The sequence below is a fragment of the Lissotriton vulgaris genome, chromosome 7 (assembly GCF_964263255.1).
Source record: "Lissotriton vulgaris chromosome 7, aLisVul1.2, whole genome shotgun sequence".
Classification (NCBI taxonomy): domain Eukaryota; kingdom Metazoa; phylum Chordata; class Amphibia; order Caudata; family Salamandridae; genus Lissotriton; species Lissotriton vulgaris.
In genome coordinates, this window is record NC_141695.1 from 619,414,727 (window position 1) to 619,433,447 (window position 18,721).

General features: G+C 46.1%; 1 protein-coding gene and 1 long non-coding RNA gene across 2 annotated transcripts in view; one reads left to right on the forward strand and one right to left on the reverse strand.

Moving 5' to 3' along the window:
• Positions 1 to 4,311, reverse strand: part of ARMC7 (armadillo repeat containing 7) — a 141,862-nt gene extending 137,551 nt beyond the window's left edge. The window contains exon 1 of the mRNA XM_086930786.1: positions 4,076 to 4,311. The gene's annotated coding sequence lies outside the window, so the exon portion shown is untranslated. The remainder of the gene's footprint in view (positions 1 to 4,075) is intronic.
• Positions 4,312 to 4,361: 50 nt separating this feature from the next.
• The window catches only part of LOC147702139 (uncharacterized), a 35,220-nt gene continuing 20,860 nt past the window's right edge, over positions 4,362 to 18,721 (forward strand). The window contains exon 1 of the long non-coding RNA XR_015297507.1: positions 4,362 to 4,554. This is a non-coding gene — a long non-coding RNA (uncharacterized LOC147702139). The remainder of the gene's footprint in view (positions 4,555 to 18,721) is intronic.

The following is an 18,721-nucleotide window of genomic DNA, read 5'->3' on the forward strand; positions in this document are numbered from 1 at the left end:
TCAAGAGACAGAAGGACGAGCCCAAGATTATGCAGTGAGGGCAGCAGACGGGTGGAATACTGTATAATTGATTTATTTGTCCTCCTATGGCATGAGAAGACTAAAACTGCTAAACACGCCTGACTGAAATAACTTAAAGATTAACATGAGTGTTAATAATTGTGGAATTCTACAATAAGTCGCGTTCCGGAGCAGACAAATAAATTAGGCCTGGGCGGTAAATTCCGTTCCGCTCGCGGAATTTGGGTAATTTCACGTTCCGCGGAGAACGCAAAATTGCCCAAAATTCTGCGTTCCGGAACTTTGAGAAATTTTTGCATGTTTGTGTTCTCGAAATGCGTGTTCGCACGATATTTCCCCCCGAGCACGCAAAAAGCGATTGCGAACAGTAAAAAAGCATTGCAAACATTTGTGGAGATTTTTTACAGTTTTGCGGAGATTTGCGTAACGCGAATACGCAAATTCCGCCCACCCCTAAATGCAGTTCTAGTGAGATACATGACCAGGGCTGCGTGACTACTATACTTTCACCAGCAATAATCATGGTTCATTTGAATCAATATCTATTACGATACTTATAAAAACGGAATACTAAGGCCTAGAATAAGACTTACACTTTCAACGGTTTTACTTCAGCGGCTACACAGTGTTTTGCGTCTGCATTGTTTCTAAACGGTTATAAAAAAAGTTCAACAATGCCATCCATTGGGATGGTCATATAACTGTAGTCATTGTTTGTTTGCAAGACAAGAGCATGTTCTGACAAGAGCATGTTCTCACAAAATGATTAGGAATAACCAGGGCACAAGTCCTAAAAAAAGAAGTGGGGGGACTCTCCAAGTTAGGCGTGGTCACAGGAAGTGACATCACGACAGGAAGTGACATCACAACAGGAAGTGACATCATGACAAGAAGTGACATCACGACAGGAAGTGACGTCACGACAGGAAGTGACATCATGACAGGTGTGAGCAGGACAAATGCAAGGCAGGGAGATCTGTTGAATAGGATGGCTCCCATCTCTCCCTCTGTCCGCATCATCTCTCCCTCCGCCTGCACCATCTCTCCCTCCGCCTGCACCATCTCTCCCTCCGCCTGCACCATCTCTCCCTCTGCCTGCACCATCTCCCCCTCCCACTCCGCCTGCACCAGCTCTCCCTCTGCCTGCACCAGCTCTCCCTCTGCCTGCACCAGCTCTCCCTCTGCCTGCACCATCTCCCCTCTGCCTGCACCATCTCTCCCTCTGCCTGCACCATCTCTCCCTCTGCCTGCACCATCTCCCCCTCCCACTCCGCCTGCAACAGCTCTCCCTCTGCCTGCGCCAGCTCTCCCTCTGCCTGCACCAGCTCTCCCGCTGCCTGCACCATCTCTCCCTCTGCCTGCACCATTTCCACTCTGCCTGCACCATTTCCACTCTGCCTGCACCATCTCTCCCTCTGTCTGCACCATCTCTTCCTCTGTCCACACCATTTCCACTCTGCCTGCACCATTTCCACTCTGCCTGCACCATCTCTCCCTCTGCCTGCACCATCTCCCCCTCCCACTCCGCCTGCACCAGCTCTCCCTCTGCCTGCACCAGCTCTCCCTCTGCCTGCACCAGCTCTCCCTCTGCCTGCACCATCTCCCCTCTGCCTGCACCATCTCCCCTCTGCCTGCACTATCTCTCCCTCTGCCTGCACCATCTCTCCCTCTGCCTGCACCATCTCCCCCTCCCACTCCGCCTGCACCAGCTCTCCCTCTGCCTGCACCAGCTCTCCCTCTGCCTGCACCATCTCTCCCTCTGCCTGCACCATTTCCACTCTGCCTGCACCATTTCCACTCTGCCTGCACCATTTCCACTCTGCCTGCACCATCTCTCCCTCTGTCTGCACCATCTCTTCCTCTGTCTGCACCATCTCTTCCTCTGTCCACACCATTTCCACTCTGCCTGCACCATTTCCACTCTGCCTGCACCATCTCACCCCCTGCCTGCACCATCTCATCCCATGCCTGCACCATCTCTCCCTCTGCCTGCACCATTTCCACTCTGCCTGCACCATTTCCACTCTGCCTGCACCATCTCTCCCTCTGTCTGCACCATCTCTCCCTCTGTCCGCACCATCTCCCCTCTGCCTGCACCATCTCCCCTCTGCCTGCAACATCTGCCCTCTGCCTGCAACATCTGCCCTCTGCCTGCACCGTCTCACCCCCTGCCTGCACCATCTCATCCCATGCCTGCACCATCTCATCCCCTGCCTGCACCATCTCTCCCTCTGGCTGCACCGTCTCCCTCTCAGCCTGCATCATCTCCTTCTCTGCTTGCACCATCCACCCCCTCCGCCTGCACCTCCCTCCCCTGCCTGCTGCTCTTTTAACCCTTTCCTCGTCGCCTTCTCCCCCCCCCATGGTTTCTCCCACAGTTTTTGGCTCTTCTCAAAGTGACTGAAATAAACTCATGAATTGCGCTTTGAATTTGTGCACGCAAATTTGCGCCTACCCCGCTCCTACCCCGCTTCGATGTGCTGAGTATCGGAGCCTTTTTTTAATACTTTTGTATGATTCAACTGAACCTCCATTGTCTAGGGCAGGCGTGGCAAACAGGGTGAGGCCTTTTGTCATCTATTAATTCTTTTATCCATCATGCAGTCTTTCACCATTCATTCTGTCCTTCCATCTGTGTGCCCATCCATATCCAAACCTTTTCAACTATTTGAAAACCTATCCATAGTCTATCTTTCCATCCATCCTTTCAGTCATCCATCCCTTCATCCATCCATTCACTCACTCATCCATCCAACCGTGTACCATTTCACCCAAGCATCCTTTCACTCATCCATCCACTCTTCCACCCACCCATCCATTCACTCATCCATCCAACCATTTACCCTTTCACCCATCCAGCCTGTAAGACAATAAGAAATGTACATTTGTCAGGTGTCATACCTGATATGTATTGTTAGACAAATTAATTATCATAATGTTATCGATCTAGTGAAGATGGAAGGCTGATACAGCAGCATGAGATTAGGGTACCCAACACTTTTACACTCGTTCACTGAAAAACGATTGCATCATATTATGGTGAATATTGTGTTGAATATACCGAAGTGCACAAACATGTTTAAAAAAGCAGTCACAAAAGAAACATTTCCGGGGTGTCTGTGGATTCTTGTGCAAGGGCTATGAATCCCAAAAGTTACAGTGGAGTGGTGCATGCTTCCTCACCTTTCCAGTAATTAAGCGAGTGGTTCTTGCCTTTTATGCACAGCCAGTTGCGGGGTGTTCACCTCTGATTTGAGCAAGCAGGCTGGAGAGAAGGGACTAACATACCTCTTGGGAACTCGACTCACCGATTAACAGCCCTGCAAGAGCCTTCGCTGCTCAGATTTTTTTTATTTTAGACAATACTGTGTGAAAAAACAGTCTTAAAATAATCGAACTTTTATTTGAAACACATTACACCCTCCGTTCATTTTCAAATGTTGCACATCGTGTTAGCTTTCAACATATGCCAAAAGAAGAGAGAGAGAGACTCCTGACCCTGTGGCAAGCAGCATACTTCTGGTGAGATTTTTGGGAATGCCCTTGACCAGCTGTTAATGTTGCCGGCGGCGCTACTCGCAGGAAGCGGCTCACCACATGCTGTAACACCCCAAACTGGCCCATTGATATTCTGTATGTGGCAATCAGCCCCATACAAAGTGACAATTGGCGGGGTGGGGAAGCTCTTGCGCTTCTAGCAGCCTTTGATTGCAGGAAGGCAGGAGGCGGGCAGGCAGCAGGCGAGGCCGGGGACGAAGGAAAGTCTGGAGCGGGACGGCGTTTTGATTGAGCAGGGTGGACGGCGTCCACCCTGGAAAACCCTGGAAAATAAATGGGGGGATGCCGTCCACCCGCGTGGTACCCCGACTCGTGCCCTGGGAATAACCACTGAAAGTCCTTTAAATGGGGTGAGATCAATCCCCGTGCTCGTTCAGTAACACCGACAAGTGTTTACGGTCCCCGTGGATGCGAGGAACGAAGACTGCATCACACTTAAAAGGAGTCCTGCGGCTGGAATCACTTGAGGCTAAAAAAAAAGTTGAACTTTACTTACACGAACCTTCTGTGCTTGTCCTTCTGATAGTGATAAACAGGGCCGATGTCACAGAAAACTGCCGGGGAATGGATCGCAGGAGACTATCCTGACTCAGTGGACCCAAATCGAAAGCATAGCACGACTGGCTCTGGAAAACAGATCAAAGCAAACCCCACCCACATAACGCTGAAGAAGAGTCTGGCAGAAATGAAGTGTAGTTTCGCTTTTGTCTGTTCATTTCATGTTTTGGGTGTGCTCAGTTTCGGGTTTCTTTTGTTGGGACCTTGGGCTTGCTGTCTGACTCGCATTTTCGGAGCCCAACCTTCCTGATCCTTGGTGTGATCTCCGGGCCATGATTCGGCTGTGTCTGAATTATTAGCATCACCACCTCCGCGTCTCGGGATGACGCTGACTCGGATGTCCCGCGGGAAGCGGCTGGGGAAACCCCTACTGTTTGGGGCTGTTCTGCTCGGGCTGGGGACAGCCTTTGTCAACAGGTGCGGAGGCGGGAGTCAGTGGGGTCGTGGGTGAAAGTTAGTTGAAGGGCGAGCGAAGGGAGCTTGTGATAAGTAAGTGTGCAGAATGACATATTGGGGGCATTCACGGAGCGGGTAGTCGGAGTTAAAGAGCTCTCCAGTAAAGTATAGGTAGGGTAGGTCCGAGAGTCACATTGCAAGCGCAGAACAGCAATTTGCTTTAGATTTATTTAAAAAAAAGACTGTAGTAGAATCTTCCCTAGGCCTGCGGTTAATCATTACTCCGTTTTCCATCATTCACTGGCACACTGTGCCAGGCGGGCAACTAGAGCCAAATTTCGGGGGAGGGGGGGAGGGAGGGGGGGGGGGGCGGGGCTGACAAATATTTCGGGGGGGGGGGGGGGGGGGCTAATTCTTCCAACCACAGACAGAGAGGCTGTAAGAAGGGGTTGTAGCTAATAACGACACTACACAATCTTCATTATTCACGAGCTCTTTATTATAGCTCTGTACTGTTCCCCGTCCCTACTCCTCTAACTAACCCTTTCCTGTCGCTGCTCCTCCTCTTCCTGTGTCCCCCCTAACTCCACCCACCAACAACTAGACTGCACACATTATTACAGGGGTGAACACACAACAAACGACTCATTTTCAAGTAAAGGGCCTTTTAAAGACCTGTTAAGTACTCGGGTGCGGCTGCAATTAAATGCTCGCCCGCGAAGCTGTGTCAGCCCGGGCTGACACACACGACGGGGGGGGGGGAGGTGTTATGCGCACTTGCACTGTGCGTTACATCATACTTCCCATAATCACACCCCAATTCCTCCCCATATATTTCATAGTACCGGTTCAGGGTCCGCCCCAGTACCAGAATGGTCTAGTGCATATAACATCAATATGATACATCTCCCCCTTTGTTAAATAAAAAATGGCAGACATTAAAAAGCACTTTTCAATTAGTTGGCGAGGCGCTTTCACTTGTCTGCTGGTTTTGGTGATCCGATGTGATCGAGATCCACCCTGATCGGGCAATGGTGTCACGGGCTGATGCTCTTGAGCTGGACCTGCGGGCGGGATTGCCTCAATTGTGGCTCCAGAAGTCCACAAGTGTCAAGGTAGGTATTTAAAGTGTGATGTGTCCCGAGTGATGACATTTTCAGGACAATGTGCAGTCCCCATGTGTCCCTTGCACACTATGGCCTGCAGAGGGTCAGCGGCAAAGCATGTGTTTGTTTTCCGCTTTCGTCTCAGTTTGACCGTTACTCAGTCTACTTTGTCAAAGACTGTCTTGTCTCCTGGGCGTGGTGGCGCCGATCTGCATACATTTTAATTTGTCTTTTTGGAGTTGCGTCAGTGTCTCGAACTTTGTCAGTATTCACTGATCGATCCAGGGCCCATTGATGTAGTTTTGTTCTGATGGCTCGCCCAAATAGCAAGATGGCTGGACTCTCACTAGTTGTGGAGTGAGGGGTTGATCGCTAGGCCCAGAGGGATTGGCACATGGCATGTATAGGAAAGTAGGATCTGCTTTCATGGTCACCAACACTTTTTGCTGGTGTCATTATGTTTTACTGACTAGTCTGACTGGGATCCTGTTAATCAGAACCCCAGTCTCTGTGATTCTACCCTGAATTGAACATGGTGAGTACTTGGGTACACTCCAGATTGCCTACAGGTGTACCCTGATAAGTCCCTAGTGTATGGTACTAAGGTACCCAGGGCATAGGTACACCAGAGGTCTCCCATAGGCTGAAGCATGTATTATGCCACCCATGAGATACCACTCAAATTCTGAATAGAGGCTTGCCCTTGTAGCCTGTGTAAGCTGGTGCTAACACCACTTACAACAGATATAAGATTCCCTATATCTGGGTTACTGCACTTAAAATCTATAAGCCACCTCTAAGGCAGGTCTTTCAATCCTAAAGGTTAAAGTGCTCAGTTCTAAGTGTGAGGGTGCCCCTGCATGACCAGGACACCCCTACAACCTTCATAGTCCATTCTCCCGGGTTGTAAGTACATCAGCCATTAAGATACTTAGTGGCTATGTGTCATTACGAGAATAACGTTTCTAAACTGGCTGTAACAAACCCTTTCGTGTTTGGTATCAAACATGTTGGAATCATATGATTCCATGCTCTGTAAAGCTCAACAAGGAAGCACTCGGTGCTTCCGGTACAAGTCTTCGAGACCTGGACAGCAAACTATTACTGCTGGCGACCTGAAGCACGATACTGCCCCCACTGCTACTGAGTCAAGCTCTAGCAGAGCAAGGTAGGAAATGGGTATCCTGTCACAGGGAGGTGTGACCACCTCCCAGACAGGACTTAGTGTACTGGGACAGGGTGGGGGTTCTTGCCAGCTCCACTCAGACTGCTTGAAGGGCACATGTGGTGTCCTCCATGCATACTCCATTTCAGAGAGCCATCGGCTCCCTCTCTGGCGCAAAACTGGACATAGGCTATGGGAGTAATCTTCCCACTGTCCAGCCCCTCCCCTGGGAGGGACCCCCGAATCGTTCAAACCCTTTCCTTAGGGTACTTAAGGGCTTACCTTGTGGGTGGGACCCTAGATTCATTGTGGAACAAGATTCAGATCACATACCACTTCAACTTTGACCATCTGGGCGCTCTGGACCTCGCGTTGGGAACCTAGACTACAACTGGAAATATTCATGCTGCTTCTGGTCTCGTCATCCTGCATGTCTGCTTCAAAGTCTGTGCCTGTGTTCCATACAGGTTCTTCACAGGGCCTGGGGAAATCCAAGAAGTGCAAAGGAATCTCCCTTGGAGTCAAGGAGTCACTCCCCTGCATCTGCAGGCACTGCAACGCAACGCAGCTGACCTGTCTGCTAATTCTGGGCTGCCACGGACTCCGAAAGGCTCAGCTACACTGGTGGTGGTTCTGTAACTCCCTCGAGGCCTGCACTGTCTTCTCACAGAGTTTGAGGCCAGTATCCCTCGTCGGAACTGCTGGAACTAAACCCCTGTGCACCGCATCAACTTGCCGTTGACAAGGCTTGTTGACTCTCTCCTCCAGAGATGTTCGGGCTCCAAGAAGCACCAACCTAAAGCATCTTCTGCAGCCAAGATCTTCACCTGCATCGCATCCTTTGCCCCTGTGGGCCTTCATCCTTTGGTGAGCTGCTCGATTTCGTCTTGCGACTCCTGTGCCTTCGGCCCGTGGGTCCCAAGGTTCTGCTTTGGCTCAAGTGGGCTCCCCTGCTTGCTCGTGGTGAGTCTTCGGAGGTCGCTGGTAAGGGTCCTTCTTTAAAATTACAACTGTGTCTTATCTATTGAATAACTGAGCATGCAGTAGTGTTCCCACTCTGCACACAACCTCCGTGGGGTTCCTAGATACTCACCTTGGGTGGTTCCTTGGGTCCCCCATTCTTCTTTGTCGTCTGGGTCCATTCTCAACTTAGGTTGTGGTTCCCATGCCACTATTTTAGTATATGGTTTGGTCTCCTCCTGGGACCACTGTGTATTCTGTGCTATTTATGAATTGTGTTGGTTGACAAAATATTGTGTGTATTGTGTTGTATCTCCGGGTAGGAGATAACGCATTGTGTTCGTGAGTGTGAATAATAAATACATATTTTTACAGCTACACTGTGTGGTTCTTTTTCACTTAACCTATACGATAAGATTAAGTACTGGAAAAACTAGCTGCTTTACACTCCTTCTTGACTTAGCCTGAAGGCTGCTCTCCACAGCTATCACTTAGAAAGCTTTCTAAGGTTGTCTAAGACCACCAAAATTACCATTAGGGTTGCTGTATTAGTGCATGGGGCTACACTTACATAAGTGAGCACCATATAATAAGCCAGTCTCTCACAGCTTGGTTCAGTTTGATTCTCTCTCCATGGACGCTCATTGAATGACCCTTTTGAGGGTGCCCATGAATCGTTCAACTACACCATGGCTTGGGGCCAGAGGGGTGTACTCTTTTGGTGTTTGACATTGGGTCGGACAAGAAATTCTTTGAACTCTTTGCTATTAAAGGCCTGACCATTTTCAGATTCAGGATCTCCGGGATACCCCAGGTAGCAAAGATGCAAGGCTCGAAAAATCCACTCGCAATTTTGAAACGGATTGAATCAGGACAAGCTGTTTTTAGAGCTTATTCGCCCGTTCTGGCGAGCTGACAACAGGTGTTCTGCTGCTTACAAAGAATGAATGAGCAATAAAGATGCCTTTAAATCTTGCTATTTTGTCACATTTGCTCAGCTTTTAGAGACATAGGTTAAAAGTCAGTTTGTCTTCTTACATTTACTTTTCTTTCAGTGACTGAAGTTTTAGGATTTTGTAAAGTGAACTTTGTGACAATCACTCTGTGCAAATCATGTCAAATGAAAGGCTGTAATATTTCAGGCTTTGACACTGAAATAGCTAATAAGTGAACTGTTCACAAACATTTTATATGTATTTCACTAGTTATGAAGGCACAATTTTGTAATTCTGTGATGTAAAAAAGATTCTTATAGGATCAAACCAAATCAGATCACTTTACCCGGTGATCTGCAGATTTTAAATATTTTTGCTGAAACCCAATTTCCAAACATTGTTTTATCAGTAAACTGCAACTCTCTCACAGGCATAGGCAGGAAGGTCAGACATGGTCATTGGGTGCCGTGTCACCTTGGAGGACAAACAATTGCAAATGTGGCACGCTTTCAGCTCTTTCTCGACCTGCTCATCTAGTCAATGGAACCAAACTCCATCTCTTAGGGCTCTTTTGGTGGCTACAATACTACAATGTCCTTCACGGGCCAGCTTGATGACCCGCTGCCTTAGGCTCTCAGGTATGATGATTCTTGAGCCTCTTAAGATTACGCTATCTTGGATAACTGCTAACTCTTCCTGTACATTTTAGAACTCTTGGAATTCAACGTCCTCGGCAAGGGGCCAGATACTTTTTCTCCATGATTGCATTGTAATGAGTTCTTTGATGGTGGGCATGTCTTTGTGTTGGTGGCAGCAATGATCTGTTCCACAGACAGAGCAGCTGGTGTGCTGAACCTCACAATAATATTGAGATATTCCTCAATCATCCTTGATGTTGAACTGTGAAGATGTATCGGCACTCATGAAAAGTAATCTGCTGTGTTTTGATCTTTCCCAGGTTTGTGTACTATCGCATAGGCATCTTAGCCTTCGAGTTTCCAAAGGTGGTGAGCAACGCCTGGTGATCCATGATGATGGTGAACCATTTCCATTAATGAATGCCTGACAATGTCTGCAGGCCCACACCACAGCTAGACTTTCCTTATCTGGCTGAGAGGAGGCACTTTCAGTTTCAAACAGGCTTCAACTGGTATAGGCCACAATATGTCTATGAACATTCGAGTGGCTGTTGTTTGAGCAAGAATCGTCCTCAGCCCCACCAGGTTTATATTAACTCTTATTTCGGGATATAACTTTTGGGCTGACGCATATCTGAACAAACCAACATGAGTCTCAAAAGTCGTAGTTAAAAAAATATATAAATATCTCTTTATTCAATTTTTGCAGAGAAAAACAACCATTGTGAAATATCCCCCAACTGTTGAGGACATGTGAGTGAAACATACATCAATTGGAAAAAGTAGTAATCTAACTGCAGTTCTATTCCAGCTCAAGTTGATATTATCCTTTATTCAGGTCAAGACGGGAAAAGACTATGGCTTAATTCAGTTGCATGAACATACCCGCTATGTGTGGTTCAGGGTGTCTCTCCCTCTCCCTCCCGCCCAAACTACTATGGGCAAAACTCGTGGCGTGGGGCCTGGTGAGCGTTCAATGATGTCATATTTTAAAAGTGTTTCCAACTTTTTCTCGACAGTTTCTTCTAGATGAAAAGCAACTCTACGGTGCTGCTGAGCAACAGGGCAAATGTCTTCATTGATCTGAAGCTGCACTTTCATTATCATGAGTTTTCGCATACCACGGAATCGCAACGGAAATCGGCTCATGATTTCAGACTGAGCAGAGCGGTTGCAGTTGAGCGATATCAACCCCATGTCGGCAGCGGTGGCAAAACTGAGCAAGCATGCAGTAGATGAGGCCCTTTGCAGAACATGAATTGTGGCCTGCATTGACGTCTTTTTTGTGTCTCCATGTCTTTGTGAACAACCCTTGGCTCTGTATTCGTTTAGAGGCATCCCAGGTATATAACTTTGTGCCTGACTGAGTGAGGCGGGTACAGGCTGTTAAACATTTCCACCGGCATGATGTTAATCAACGCCCCACTGTCTATGATGAAGGTTATTGGGTGACCGTTCACTTTTAGTGTGCTTTTGGAATAGTGTCCAAATAAACTTTGTCACTTTTGTTTGGTGAGTTTTCTTTGAACTATGATCTTATTTACAGGCAGCTAACCCCACGTGTACACACTGCCCTTTAGTAGATCTCATCAGCGCACACCAATCTTCGCTGACACTCAATAGTAACGTTGAAGTACCTTTTTATGACAAACTTGACAACAATTGATTTTGCTTGGTTTCTACTAGTCATAACAGATGATGCTTTTTGGTTTGGTATGCGTGGCGCAAGAGATTCTGGAATGTTCTCGGGCCAATCTTTTCTTTCCATCATGACACACTTGATTTTTCCTTGGCCCGGCACAGATTTCTAAAATGGTTCTCATTTCCACATCCTTCGTAGACTTGTCCTGGATATTTATCTTCATGGGGAAAAGAAAACCCCCAACAGAAGCATAGCTTTAATTTCTCCAAAGACGTTAACTTACATTCATTGTGTTTATGCTTCATCTTGCTTTTCACGGTCAATGCTGATTTATTGTGTGCTGTACCTGCTTACATGTCAGCAGCTTGTCAGTGTGCTCGTTCTTCTTCTCTCGCAGCCATCAGCATTTTCTCTAGATTGTGTGTGTGTTCTCTCAACATGCACCTTCTAACAGAATCTGAAAGGCAACCATCGATGATTCTGTGCCGCATGGCTTCTTCAATGGTGAAGTCACAGAACTTGTAATATTAAATAAGTGCTTCGAGTCTCATCAAAATTATCCATTGTTTCACCAACCTGTTGTCATGCCTGGTTGAAGATGTACTTTTCTTAATTGATATTCGGAATTGGATTGAACTTGGCTTTGAGTCCTTCTTTTACTTTTGGTACAATGTTGCACCAATCTGTGAAACCTTTTTAACACTTCTTTCACTTCATCACTTGCAAGGTTTTTCAAATATTTGATGATCTTCTTGCCATCTTCTTCTAGTGCATCTATGAAGTCATCAAATGTTTCCACCCATGTAGCCCACCTGGCAACAATGTTTCACTTCTTGGCAAAAGGCAGTGGTCGGTTCAGGAACAGAGCTACATTGCATTTCTTGCTCCTTTCTGCCACCATTGTGTTAGCGCATGACATTCAGACGAGCACAGTGTAGTATCTGTCGTCCAGCTCACCTGCGGTTTTGACAGGCTTTTGAATATACTCATCTGCAGGGACTTCGATTTCTTCTGCTGCTGTGTATGGGCTAAAGCAGGTCTTTTACTCCAGTTGTACTGGTCGCTGACTTTGTTGCATTGAATCTGGGCATACGTAGCACGCACAAGCAGTTTGCCATACTATTGCAAACTCTCAGGGAGAGCTGTTTTGTTTTTCTCTGGCACATATCCCCTACTCGTCACCAGTTGTAGCGTCTTCCCCAGCCCTGGAACATGCAAAAAGATTACGCCTCACTGGAGCTGCGGTTAAGCATTACTTTATTCTCCAGCATTCACTCGCACACTGCACATTATACCATACTTCCCATAGCCACACCCTAAAATCTCCCTGCATAACACGTGGTTCCTGTTCAGGCACTGCCCAGAATCACAAACGTCTAGTGCGTATAACTTCAATATGCTACAGAGTCTTTGCTCACAAGTACAATTGGGTGGGGTCTTTGGTCACAGGGGCCGGGTCAGAGATTAGACCAGTGATCGAAGTGCATGGAAAAAAGTATAGGAACTGTGATCATGAGCCCAATGGGGGCAAAGTCAGTGAGCGGGATAAAAGGGTTGATAAAAAGAACAAAATATTCTATAACTATTTTGTTGGTTTTTAATTTTTAAGTAACGACATATAAAACTCACCTTAAATGAAAAATGAATGCAAGTTAAACTAATCAGTGAGAGATGCACCATTTTACGTTGTGAAACCCCTATTGGTTAATGCTGTCACTGCTGACTACTGTGTGAGTAACCAGAGAGCCACAGAATTGAACTCTGGTTGGTGCAGTGCAGTGGGGAAATAGCATTTCGTATGTTTTTAGTGTTATGAGGTCCCAGTCTATGACAGAAAGCACTGTGAATTTGTGCGTCATTATTTTAAACTTGCATTACACACAGTATAAGATCACAAAAGATTTAGGATTAAGATTTTCCAAAATATAAATATGAGTAATATGCATACTGTACTTAGTGCAAACATGCATTATAGCTGTCTAGTAAACGCATACATTCCACAGCTCATCAGGTCACCTTACAATATCTCTTCAAGTGACTCAATCAGTTAACACCAGGCATTATGCAACCTGAGGTACCTAAAACATACTCCTATTACTGTGGGGTTTATGTGTATGTGTTCCTGTGACTGCTCATTTTGAAAAACATTTCAGCAAAGTATTTTACAGTGGTCATACTGTGACGTCCAGGCACATTTTCATGCACATTCAAGATAATTGTTCTGCTGGCCATTTTGAATAGCTGTGTGTTCCTCATGGTGTGTGGGGCGGAAAGCCCATTATGTGGCTGTGACTGAGAGGAGGTTAGGAGACTATGAGACTGCAAGTTTGTGGGGGTGAGAGCAGCAAAAACAGTTGGCACACTCACGGACAGGCACTTGATATAAGGGGTAGGTGGTGCTTTCTCCTGAAACACTGCCCTCGTGCACAGTCTACATTGTCTTGCGATTTGCCTCTCTGAGAACTTCCCTCCACTCTTTCACAGGAGTGAACCACTTTGCATCAGAAGAACTGGGCCCTCTTCAAAGCTTGTATTGTAGAAGGCACGCACCGTAATTTAAACGTAACACTTTGGGAAAATGAAAAGTTGTTGCGTGCAAGCTAGGGCTTCGCTGTCTGAACAACACAGCGTTGAAATGAATACCAAAAGTAGCAATTCCCAATGGGAATTGTCCCCCAGCGCACCGCGTTAAGTGATACCAATAGGTATAATAAAGTTCAAACAGACAAAATGTTGTATTTCATTTGTTCATTAGTTGCAATTTTTCATAATTTTCAATCAGTATAAGGTAGCTCCACTGTCATTTTGCTTTGAATGCAAAGTTTCTTAAGCATCAGAAAGGTACATCCGCATTTTTTAAACATCAATACCAACAGTCCCTATGCATTTCGGGCTGTTGTAGCCCTTCGTCAGGGGAGGGGTCTGTAAATCAGAAGAATGAAACGAACTACATTTTGAGAAGACTTCTCTACATACTAACACAGTTTAAAATGTTGAAAGATTCATAAGTGACATTGCAATGAGTTATGAAAAATTGCAACTAATGAACAAATGAAATACAACATTTTGTCTGTTTGAACTTTATTATACCTATTGGTATCACTTAACGCGGTGCGCTGGGGGACAATTCCCATTGGGAATTGCTACTTTTGGTATCCCTCTCCAAAGCTCGCAAAATGCCTTCAAGGAGCAGCTCCTCTCTGACTCCAACTTGAGCTGGTGTGACGTGCTTTGCAGAAAGAGCTGCATACATCACAGGGGTGTTCAAGGGGCCATGCATTTGCTTCCTACACCATCAGCTCTGTTAAGATTGGATGCAGAGGAGCCATTACTTACTAGCCATACTCTAAAAGAATGTGCCAGAAGGCGCTTGGACGTGCATTTCTTTGTCCCTTTGTTCTCGGCACCAGGTGACTGGAACCACATATGGCCAGTTAATATAGTGAAAGTTAAGGAAATGTTGTGTACTATGTACTAGTTGTATGGACCACACTGCAAACTGAAATGCAGTTAAGTGATCGGCCCTATAGTGCTGTACAAATGAAATGACAATCGAAACATGGCTTGCATGCACACACACAAGTACACGTTTTTACACACGCACACATATATACACTCCAGCAGATGAATGCACATCCATTCATTCCACACACTAGAATAGTCTCTCTCAGACGCAAAGCTGCAGATACAAAGAGAGATATGCATGCACTGCCACAAAAGCACACTCAAGGACGCAGACTCATAAAGACAGCCACATTCACAAACAGAAACTCATATACACACACGACACACTGGCAGCATGCACAGAGAATCACGCACACATAAACGAGAAAGCACACATACAAATAGGGGCATAGAGGACCAGACACACAGGTACAGTTACCTCATGTGTTCAATCACGTACACAATGGCAGGCCTCTGTCCACCACCTCATTAGTGCTTCAGTCAAAGATGAAAAGAGGTAAACCATTTGATTTGAACTCTTATTAATAGAGAACCAAGTAAGAACTACAGCAGGGATACAATACTTGGCCTCTCTTCAGAGAGCACGGCAGTGGTCACGTATTTCTGTTTTAATTGTGATTTTGTGCAAATGAGTGTGATGGAACCCCCATCATAGGGTTATACAGTCTTCAAAATAATAAGGCGAAAGTAAAAGAAAATGCAGTGCTTGCTCGCTACTTAAGTCATCCCTAACTTTTATGCCCACCACTTTCAAATGTCACAAGCTGCCACTAGACACCATGCTTGGTTTCTTTGTACAAGTTTCAACCCAGAACATATGGATGAACTGGCGTGGGACGTCTGGCAATTTTGTTATTTTTCTGCATTTTTGGCCCCAACTACATGGAAGATTATGCACCATATGTTGTTCTTTTGCACATGTTTTAATCTGCACAACATGGATGAATTGTGTGTCATTCATGCGTCAAATGATTCCATCAATTAAAGCTTGTACTGGATCTCACCCAACCGCTACATTTGCTGAATAACCAGTTCACATATTTACTTTTATTTGAGGTAGCACGCACACTCAAGTGACTACTTGTTTCTTATTTCAGTTGGGTCCTCTTTCATTTCACATTAGCATAGACCCTCCTTCCATTCAACCTGAGGCAACCCAACCGTAAAGGAATATTTTTTAAAATAAAAAGCATGGGAACTTTTTTGTTAAAATTAAAATGCTTGGGTATGTTGGTTCCCCTCCTACCTCGACCTCAGCGCAGAGACACATAGCCCCTCCAGACTAACCAGAAGGTATTTGTTAGGTAGCAGAGGGAGATTATGAGTTGTGGAGCACGTCTCTGCGGTATCATTCCATAACACCTGCTTCTATGTAAGGGCATTACAAAAGGGCTTCAAGTGTACAGACCAGAGCCTCTTTACTTAGTCCTGTATCTCTTACAATCACCAATAGTTAGCACTCTAGATGATTGATTTCAGATGGTGTTTAGTGATCTGTTATGGGATTCACTCAACGGATTGTTCGTTTAATGATATCACTCAGCTGGAAACTGAGCTTAATTATCTCATGCTAACCTAGCATGTGTGGAGAGGCCTAAGCGTGCCTGTGACCTAGGCGTGCACAAGGCTTACCCTCTGAGTGAACAAAGGGCAACTATCTCTATCTTGGGTTTAGAACATAAGATGGCGATGGCAGCATATCATGTTTTAGAATCTCATATTTGACCAAACCTTTTTATCCTATTCAGTGAAAGTGTTGCCCACTGACTCCTATCAATGTAAAGTTCTGCTGTTGTGTGAAAATGTAGAATGTGCACTAACATTCTGCGAGTTTGTAGAGTCCTTGTGCATGTGTGCACATGCATATAAGCACATGTGCAGCAGTAGGACTCGGTGGATGCATGATTACTGAAACCAATGGAATCCATTTTGGATGCCCCTGGTTGACCTTAGCATATAATGATGGACGAGGACAGCTTCTCAGACAGTGGAAGTGAATTGCTTGCTTTCTGTGGCTGGAGGGTGGAGATCAAAGTCCTAAAAATGAGGACTGATACAGTACTACGATTAGAAATTCCACTAAGACTTTATTAGCATAGAACTTTTGATGAGATCTTGGGCACTGCCATTTGGTAGATGGTAGGGGTGGAAGGTGACACTGAGCTTTTTGATTGGCGAGGTGAGGTAGTTTGTAGGTCAGGCCTGCGATTTGTATGTCCTTGATAACTACCACAAAGTAGCGGATGATAGCCAGGTGCAGGAACCTAACTCTAGATTATGCCCATGTTTTGGGCAGTCATGTTTGGAGGCAATCCCATTAGTACCTGCTGAGAGCAAAATACGTTTATTCAAGGGCTGTCTGGATAGCAGCCATCTGTAAATGACTCTTGAAAGGAAACCACCTCAAATGATATGCATTTCAAAAAAATGTTGGCAATACAGAAACCATATTCTCTAACAAAGTAGTGAAAGTCACTGTAAACAGTACTATATATCTTGGATTTTGTTTTACGCATACACTCACATTGTCTTTACTTTTCTGGGCTGTTCATACACCTCACCTGAATACGGCTTCATGAGCTATACAGATGTTTGCACTTCCCCTAAGCTCCCAAGCTGAACAATGTCGGCCATTATTCTGTCAGGCCTTTCCCATGTTCAAAATCTGCCCAAGGCGCTATTGCCAGACGTGTTCCCCAATCTGCTGATTATGGTCGAGCGTGGGGTTAGTTTGTGGCAAAGTGGTGGCAATTTAGCTTTAGAAGTAGGTGGATTAGCAAACTGTTCACTGACCGTCTCAAGCAAAAACAAACCAGACAACGCTAACCTGAAAGTATTTGTTACAAACCATAGCAAAAAAAACAGAACTTTAGCACAGTTCACAAGATTGAAGACCTTCGCATGTTGCAGACTGAGCAACGGTGAAATCAGAAAATTCCCTTGGCGAAATTACTGAGAAATTAAGCCCAAATGTTAGTAATGGACACTACTGCTAATCAATCGTAAACCAAACATTTTTATATATAAAATATTTGAAATGTATTTGTACATTAAAAACAAGGCCAATAACACATTAAAAAGCAAATTGTCATTCCATAAACATCTTATACAATATCATCAGAGTCACAGTTCATCTAAAATTGTTCTACAATTCACAAGTTCTCATGCTACACCTATTATTGCAAATACAACAGGTGATGGACCGAATGTGGATCAATGTCACACACTTACCCCAGTCCAAAGATCTGGGCCCAAATCCATCGTTTTTTTGCACTCCACACCACCCTGGGTTAGACAATGGCGATATGCAAATCAGCTCTGACCCTGTGCCCCATGGGAACAGTCCAGTCCGAACTACAAAAGCCATGTCCTTCCCAGAACGGAATCAAGCATCCGAGGACCGGACCGGTTTCGAGGTAACACCTCTCATCAGCCCGGCTAGCTTGACTCCAAGTGGTGTGGAGTGCCTGGGACCCACGTCTGGGCATCCCCAGCGCACTTAGGGCGGAATATGCAAACACAACAGGTGATGGACCGAATGTGGATCAATGTCACACACTCACCCCAGTCCAAAGATCTGGGCCCAAATCCATCGTTTTTTTGCACTCCACACCACCCTGGGTTAGACAATGGCGATATGCAAATCAGCTCTGACCCTGTGCCCCATGGGAACAGTCCAGTCCGAACTACAAAAGCCATGTCCTTCCCAGAACAGAATCAAGCATCCGAGGACCGGACCGGTTTCGAGGTAACACCTCTCATCAGCCCGGCTAGCTTGACTCCAAGTGGTGTGGAGTGCCTGGGACCCACGCCTGGGCATCCCCAGCGCACTTAGGGCGGAATATGCAAACACAACAGGTGATGGACCGAATGTGGATCAATGTCACACACTCACCCCAGTCCAAAGATCTGGGCCCAAATCCATCGTTTTTTTGCACTCCACACCACCCTGGGTTAGACAATGGCGATATGCAAATCAGCTCTGACCCTGTGCCCCATGGGAACAGTCCAGTCCGAACTACAAAAGCCTTGTCCTTCCCAGACGTGGGTCCCAGGCACTCCACACCACTGGAGTCAAGCTAGCCGGGCTGATGAGAGGTGTTACCTCGAAACCGGTCCGGTCCTCGGATGCTTGATTCCGTTCTGGGAAGGACATGGCCTTTGTAGTTCAGACTGGACTGTTCCCATGGGGCACAGGGTCAGAGCTGATTTGCATATCGCCATTGTCTAACCCAGGGTGGTGTGGATGCAGAAAAACGATGGATTTGGCCCAGATC